At 38.7% G+C, this 7,759-nt stretch overlaps 1 long non-coding RNA gene across 2 annotated transcripts; it reads left to right on the forward strand.

Moving 5' to 3' along the window:
- The first annotated feature begins 574 nt into the window (after positions 1-574).
- LOC148126823 (uncharacterized) lies at positions 575-6,431 on the forward strand. 2 transcript variants are annotated; one of them, XR_015741400.1, is made up of 4 exons: positions 575-688; positions 1,556-1,678; positions 3,430-3,576; positions 5,509-6,431. It is a non-coding gene; the product is annotated as an uncharacterized LOC148126823 (long non-coding RNA). The 2 variants fall into 2 exon arrangements; XR_015741399.1 differs by lacking the exon at positions 5,509-6,431 and having other exon boundaries at positions 3,430-3,762.
- Positions 6,432-7,759: the final 1,328 nt, after the last annotated feature.

Raw genomic sequence — 7,759 nt, forward strand, 5'->3', positions numbered from 1 at the left:
AAGTCATGAGATCAGTCATGGCATCAGTAGAAAACCAGATCCTTTGATGATATCTATCGCTGTTTCCATGAAATAACTGACTAATGAGAGATGAAAGGAAGACTTCTCATATATGGCTTGGAGTCTGAATCATTCTAGTAGTAGAAGAAAATGAGCCACGTGGTATAGTGGCTGGAATCAATCTTCTAGATAAGGAAATAAAATAATACCTTAGGGGCAGAGGAACTTAACAAGGGATGTCATGCATTCTTGGGGCCATGGAGAGGCCAAATGGTAAAGCACAAATTCAGTAAATATCTATTTACTATCAAACAAAACAAAAAATTAAAATCTGGAGGGAAAATGAATCTTGCATGCACATTGATATGAGCCACATCCCTTTCTGCAAGAGGGAAAGTATGAAGAAGACGTTATCATCTTGTAAGAAGGATGCCTCAAATCACTGTTAAGATGACAAAGGTCCAGTATATGTTCAAACTCTTCCTCCATTGGGACAGTGTCATATCTAGAAAAGAAGCAGACATGCAGGCATGCATAAACACACATCCCACACCATTTTCTCAATTGTCTCTTTTTGCATAAGGAAATGATGTAATCCTGTGATATGTTGGATGCTACACAATATTTGAGGAGGCCTTAAGCATCAACGGTCCTAGTCGATAGCTGGCATCTCCAGGAGCATATAAAGGTATGATACCTTCATTCCAAACAAGGGCATTTAATAGATATGGAGGAATGGCTGCAGCTATGATAAGGGGGTTATTACAGGGACTAAAAGGGACAGCAATTCCAAATGTGCAAAATTTGTGACTCCAATTTAAAGGTACAGTAGCATCGGCAGCCCACTTCAAAGAGGTAAGACATCTTAGGGCTTTGGTTAATGTGCATTTTCCTGCATGTATATGTACGTGGATGTGTATATCTGTGTCTGTGAAAGAGTGAGGACATTGAAAACCTTGTATTTCAGTTATAACATTTGCCAATGCTATAATTGGTAATAACAGTAATTATAATCCTCTCAGCTTCCAATTAAAGGCAGTTTAAGCACCAGTCACACACTAGAGGGAAATATCACCAGGTTTATGAAATTCCCAAGGCTTGGAGAGGCACACAGTTCTGTGATGGAATAAATCTGGTGGGGGGTGGGGAATGGGCAATCCCCCAATACACTAAGCAAGACAAGCCAGGCTGGGTTGTAGAACAGAAAACCTGGTTGGGAAACTAATTGGAATTGTTACAGGGAGCAAGGAATTGATACTGAATAAACAGCTTATAGGAGCACTCTCTCCTGCAATGTTTTGTTGCAGTTAACAATAAGACTAATTTAAATCAATAGGCATACCATTGCCATATATCAGTAATGCGGAATGGGGGTGATTTTTATTCAACGGGGCTTAGTTTTGAGTAGACAGGGAGGAGATGTCATTATTAGGAATATATTTATTTGTTGTCTGTAGTCACAAAATATACATTGCTCTGAAATCCAAGTCCCAAAACCGAAGATGAAAATTCTGCAATAATCTCTCCCATGTTGCTCTGTACTACAAAACTATAGACTCGCTAATCAAACAGCAGGGGCAATCGATCAGAATTTGGTCTTTCTCCTGGGGAGCATCACTGGCTTATGTGTGAAGAGCATATAAAGAAGCAGGCTTCCTTTGAAGACTCATGGTAGTGAGTAAGTTCTTGCACCAAAATTTATTTATTTATTTATATATATATAAATGCCCACTAGAATAAGTAACTGTATTCTTGACTCATATATATATATATATATATATATATATATATTATATATATATATATATATATATATTTCATATATATATATATATATATATATATATATATATATATATATATATATATATATATATATATATATAATTTATAATTTCTTACGCGGGAGAAAACCCGAATAACCAAAGATCCACATTCAAATACCCGCGAGAACCTCAGAAAACACACACACACACACACACACACACACACACACAAATATATATGTCAAGAATACAGTTACTTATTCTAATGGGCAGTGACATTTTGCCAAGAAATGCCATTAAGCCTTTCTACATCATTATAAGTTCACTCTTTAGAACTCAAAAGGAGAAGAATATTATGTAAAGGAAAAGGAAATTTAGATTATTAAGAAGGAGAAGGCTTTGGTATGTTCAAGGAATTATTTATAGTTAAGTCTCTAGTCAAAACACAGAGCACAATCTACTGTTTTCATTTGCAACATCCTGATTATCACCACCCCAGCATGACCTAGTGCGAGACTCTTGGTTCTTGGCAGAGTAGAAGAGTTTATTTTGCTGGAAAGAAAAGACCAGGTCCTTCAATAGTGAAAAGCGATACCAGTGATTTCAGCAATGCTATGCTAGTTAATTCTCATGAAGGAAATGAGGTAATAAGCCTCTGCTTGCTGTTGTGGCTATCTTTTGTTGCACTTTCTGTACTCAGTCCAAGGTGTCCTTGATCAGGAAAGCCCACAGTTGTGATTCTCTAGTCTAAAGGAGAATCACAAATATTATAAAGAATAAGACTATCAACTTTAGAAACTTCTCTTTTGATAAGACAGAATAACAAACACTCCTATCCTGTTGGAATGATTGTAAGTCCTTGGCCTTGATCAGATTATAAAAACTACAAGGAAGAAACATTCAAACTTCACATGAGAACAGCCGGAACACAAAAGAAATTGGGAAAAATCTCTCTCTCTTGGCTTGTTCTGCTTAATCACATCAATAAGAGACTCACTGTAGCTCCAACTCAGTGTTTTTCAGCATTGGCAAACTTCAGATATGTGGGCTTCAACTCCCAGAATCTCCCTGCCTCCAGTATGCTGGCTAGGGAATTCTGTCAATTGAAGCCCACACATCTTAAAATTGCTAAGGTTGAAAAACACTTCTCTAACTCATGATTAGAGGTATATCACCCCCTTCCCCGTACCACTGAGGGACACACTTTGAATAATTACTGAGTGGTGCATTCTAACAAATGAGCAGGGTCAAAACCAGAGCTGAGGAGAAAAATTAAACAGGATTTAAATTAATTCAACCCTGCTATTCTCTCTCCATTTAAATAATTTCTGTGTTAAAGGTTACAATGTGGTAGCAACTTGTGCTGCTGGACTTCTGCAGCTTTAGGGCACCATTGCGGACCCTAGTGTTTTGCATCTCAGACTATTGCTGGAGATTAGTATTTGGTCTACTGGAGTGCAGGCACAGGAAGTGCTGAAACAAGAGCACCCATAATTAGTAAAATCTGTGCTATTTTGGCTGGGCTTCTATAGCCCAGCACTGAGTCCTAGGACCCTACTATCTTCAAATTGGAGGATCTTCAAGTATTTCCCCATTCAGGTGGAGAAGTTCTAAATCAGCTAAACTTTCTTTCATTCTTTCTTTGTGATTTTCTGCCTAACAGTGTTGGAAGAAATATCCATCTGGTTCAGTTCCAAGCCAGGAGAAAGACACTGGAGACAAAATGGAGGCTGATTGGAAAGAGGGTCCATTTATTGATGAAGCAGAAGCATATGGATAGTTCTGGGCAGCTGACCACATGGAATTGAAAGTGAGGGGTTTTTATACCTTCTCTCAGGCTTTGAACTTGAGCTTCCTGTTTCTGTGCAAGAACATGTATTCTATTAGCTGTTATCAGACTCCAATGGCCCATGTACAAATCCTAGGAGTTTGCCTGAGCTAAGTTTGGTCGAAGTTTGAATTGCTGAGATGATACAATAAAGGGGCTTTGGGCAAATCCTATTGTGGCTGAGGGATAATCCTACCTTTGTTGGATCTTGGGTGAGGGTATTTACTTATGAGTAGAGCTAGCTATCTCTTTATCTCTTAACTGCTGACATCTGCTGTGGGCTATTAAGGAAGGTGGGGGGCTGCTTTCCAAGAGCACGTTTCTCTGTTTCTCATCCAGGGAAATATAATATTCTGCCTTTTTAATATTTCTCAAAATATTACATCTCATACTTCTAGGAGAAGGGTGGGTGCTAACTTTCTACAAGAGGAAACTCTTCATCAATCCAAAGGACAGAAGGCATGAGTTACAGGGTGCCTCCCACCTTCTCACATGCCCACGTGCTTGGCTCCCTGCCTAGCAAAGGAGCTTCCCTCTTAAAGAACTCAGCTGTTTTCCAGAGCATTCCCATACTTTCAAGCTGGGCCCTCTGCGGCCTCTTAAACAACACAAGGCCACAGCGGAGCTCTGAAAGGCAGAGCCAAAGCATTTTATCACAATTTTGTGGTGCCTGGCACACAACATGTTACACAATCGGCTTCTCCTAATAGCGTTTCTTTTCCACAATTTTTTTCCGCGATCTACTTTCCCCCAGACTTTTCTTTTTCAGTGATTACAATTTCCATGTGCTACTGAGTTACGTGCACTCTAATCTAACAGCAGGTCTTAGCAGCAGGAACACAATTAAAGCCATCCAACCTGTTTTGCAACATTTTTTCCCAACCTTCCTGTTTGACCTTAAGGAGCCATAACGTCAGGCAGAAAATCTGTGGGTTTTTTCCCCCCTCATCCCCCCGGGTCCTTTTGTACTAAGTACCTTCAGAGCAATGCAGCTGTGAATAACTACATAACGTTTGTAAACTTGCACTCTTGCACAGCTGCGCAGGTAGTTCCTGGATTTAACCTAAACAACAATTTGGAATAGGATCAGGATTGCTAATTTCTCCTGCAAATGCTGCACCTTACACTGGCTAATGTCACTGGTTCTTTTGTAAACACAAAGAACTTGTGACTTTTCAAACTCGGCCTTCCCACCCACCCTCCCACAACTACAACACCATCTATGCATTGCAGTGTGGAATTGGATTGCATGAGAAGCACAATGGCTTCTATGCTCTGCTCTCTAAAGGAACAATCATCAATGAAGAGAAAAAATAGACACAGCAGGGCTTCAGAAACAGAAAAATATTCCAGAGTGTATCTCACCCTACATACTTTTTTTCCTCCTTCTTGCTCTCACGTTTCTTCTTGGTTTAGTTTTATAAATTCAGCAGCATCTGTTTACTGCAGATGAGATGATATTTCCTTTGTTCTTCAAGACATTTTTAAAAACCTTGGATATTTTTAGAACACAAATGTATTTGTACACTGCACACACACATGCTTTGACACATACTTCGCTATTCTTTCTAAAACTTCTTGCAAATCACTTAAATCAGCCCAGTTCTGCTCAGCTTCTCACCAAACTTACAAACCTGCTGATTAATGATAAGCCATTTTTACACAGATTAGCAGAGAATAAATCAACAGATCCTTCATTGTTATTTTTCTTTCTAAATTGGCAGTGGTGTTAAATATGTTTATAAAATGTATTTATTGGATCTTTCTTTTCTACTAAAAAAGCACTGAAGCAAGACCAGGGGGAGACTGATGGCATTTGTGTTAGAAAAGTGTTATTAATATATGAATACAGGCTGCACATGAGGTAAAAAATTGCCAGGATTAAGAAAGTAATAGTTTTCTCCTCTGCAGCAGATTCTTCACAGTGTGGGGAAGAAAAATGAGTGATCATGCTATCCAGGAGCAAACTGAAAACCTTTTTGAGGGTCATGAAGTCTTATGAAAGAGTTGAGGGAGCTGGAAATGTCTATGTTTGGAAAGAGGAGAGAACAGAAGAATAAAATAGTGTTTTTCAAATATCTGAAGGAGATTCACAGATGAAGGGCCAGACCATTCTCCATCTGGCTGTCAGAAAGGAGATGAAATCAACCTATTCTCCAAAGCACCTGACAGCAAGACAAGAAGTAATGGATGGAAACTTTTCAAAGAGAGATCCAACTTAGAACTCAGGAGAAATTTCCTGACAGTGAGCAGTGGAAAGGCTTGCCTTCAGACGTTGTGGGTGTTCCATCCCCGGAGGTTTTTAAAGAAGAGATTGGATAGCCATTTGTCTGGAATTGTATAGGGTCTCCTGCTTGAGCAAGGAGTTGGATTAGAAGAACTTCAAGTTCCCTTCCAAGTCTGTTATTCTGTTATAGTGCATGACAGAAAAATAGAGTCCAAAGAAATGTTAGAAAAAGTGGGGAAAAAAATCCTAGAAGTATCGTAGGAGCTGTCTTACAGCAGAACAAATTATCCAGAAAAATACTAAATGTGTTCAGGTGGAAGTGAACAGCTATCTGCACCCAATGCTTCATCTGGATTATAAATGGGATCTGATGGCCTGAATGGTTCCTTCAGCACCGTGGTTCTCTAATCATGGCTATTATAATATTCTTTGGACATTTTATTGGAAACTCAACCATCAACTGCTCATTGGTCATGGAACCAACTAGATGGACACAAAGATTTATCCATTGGAAATGATGGATATTCTGAGGACACTAAGCCAGTCTTCAAACTCCTAGCAGCAGTGAGAGCTAAATGTCAAAATAAAAGCAAAGGGGAGAATGTATGTATATCACACAGAGAATAAAAATCAAACTAAAAACAATTGAAAACTGATATTATAATGTATTCTGTATGTTTGCAAAGATCTGAGGACTGCCTTGAAAGGAAACTCAAAATAGAAAGGATAAGTAAAACAGCTTGGCACATCCATAGTGAATTCTTTATATTTGGCTCAACAATTCAGAACAATGCATTTCAGATATAGAATTATTATTCAGCGGTTGTTTTCCCCCAATACATTTCACCTGACAATTTAATCGTGACAATTATGGTTGTATTGTAACAAATGGTTTTGTCCCAGTTGTGCTTGAAACTATCAGTTATCCAAAGCAATACCAAAAATTCAGAAAAGCAGTAAAAGGACAGAAATCAAAGCAAAGCTGGAGGTAGCACACCTGAATGATGTCATACTGAAGTATCTGGTAATATCTGCACAGTATCTCTAGAATCTATTTAAGTATCGAGAATTTGTGTTTCATTTAATCAATCAAGAGCAATCAGGATTTGGGAGCCTGAGGCTGATAGCAGGTGTAGCTTTCCTGACTGCTTATTCTGAATTGTCAGGTTCCAAATTGGGAGCATATGGCTCTGTTTAGACTTCATCTACCAACCATTAGACCAATCTGTAGGGATTGTTCTGAAATCATCAAGGTTGCTTTCTTAGAGATAGGTAGAACTCTTCAGCTTTTTTCTGTCAATCCCAAAGGAGAACTTTCTGGTTTGTGGTAGTCTGACTTGGAATTTTTATGAAAAATGTGTAGCAATCCCTGACATCTCAATTTAGAAAGGCTCAAGTAGCAAACTATGTAACCTTAGAGAACCACAGACAGAAAAGACAATATAATGCTGGAAGGCTGACCTATGGTAAAATAATTGCCTGTGCTCTTCGTTGTTCCTCGTAGAACATTAGTAACAGGTGAACCAGATCCAGAAATCTAATAGTAGGACAGGTGAAAGGCCATCAGCTCTCCATGGCATTATGTTACTAGTTCAGACAAGAAATTGCATATGGCAGATCACCCAAAGAGACCAACAAGGATGAATTTGTCAGATGTTGTACCTAGAACATTAGCCAAATCTCAAAACAACTGTATGGAATCAAATATTTTTGAAAGACAGTCAGGTTTTATCTAATCTAGGTTTTGAACATCTATTGCATTTTAATAACAAATTCAAGTTTCTTGTTTCTCTGAAACTGATTGCCCTTTGTTATTCCTGGGCTCTTCCCTGCTAGTTTGCTCAACATTTGTGAGATGTACCAGGCACCAGTGGTGGGATTCAAATATTTTTACTATTGGTTCTGTGGGCGTGACTTGGTGGGCGTGGCAGGAGAAGG

This window comes from Pseudonaja textilis, chromosome 2, assembly GCF_049901715.1.
Source record: "Pseudonaja textilis isolate UNSWEBS1 chromosome 2, rPseTex1.2, whole genome shotgun sequence".
NCBI classification, from domain to species: domain Eukaryota; kingdom Metazoa; phylum Chordata; class Lepidosauria; order Squamata; family Elapidae; genus Pseudonaja; species Pseudonaja textilis.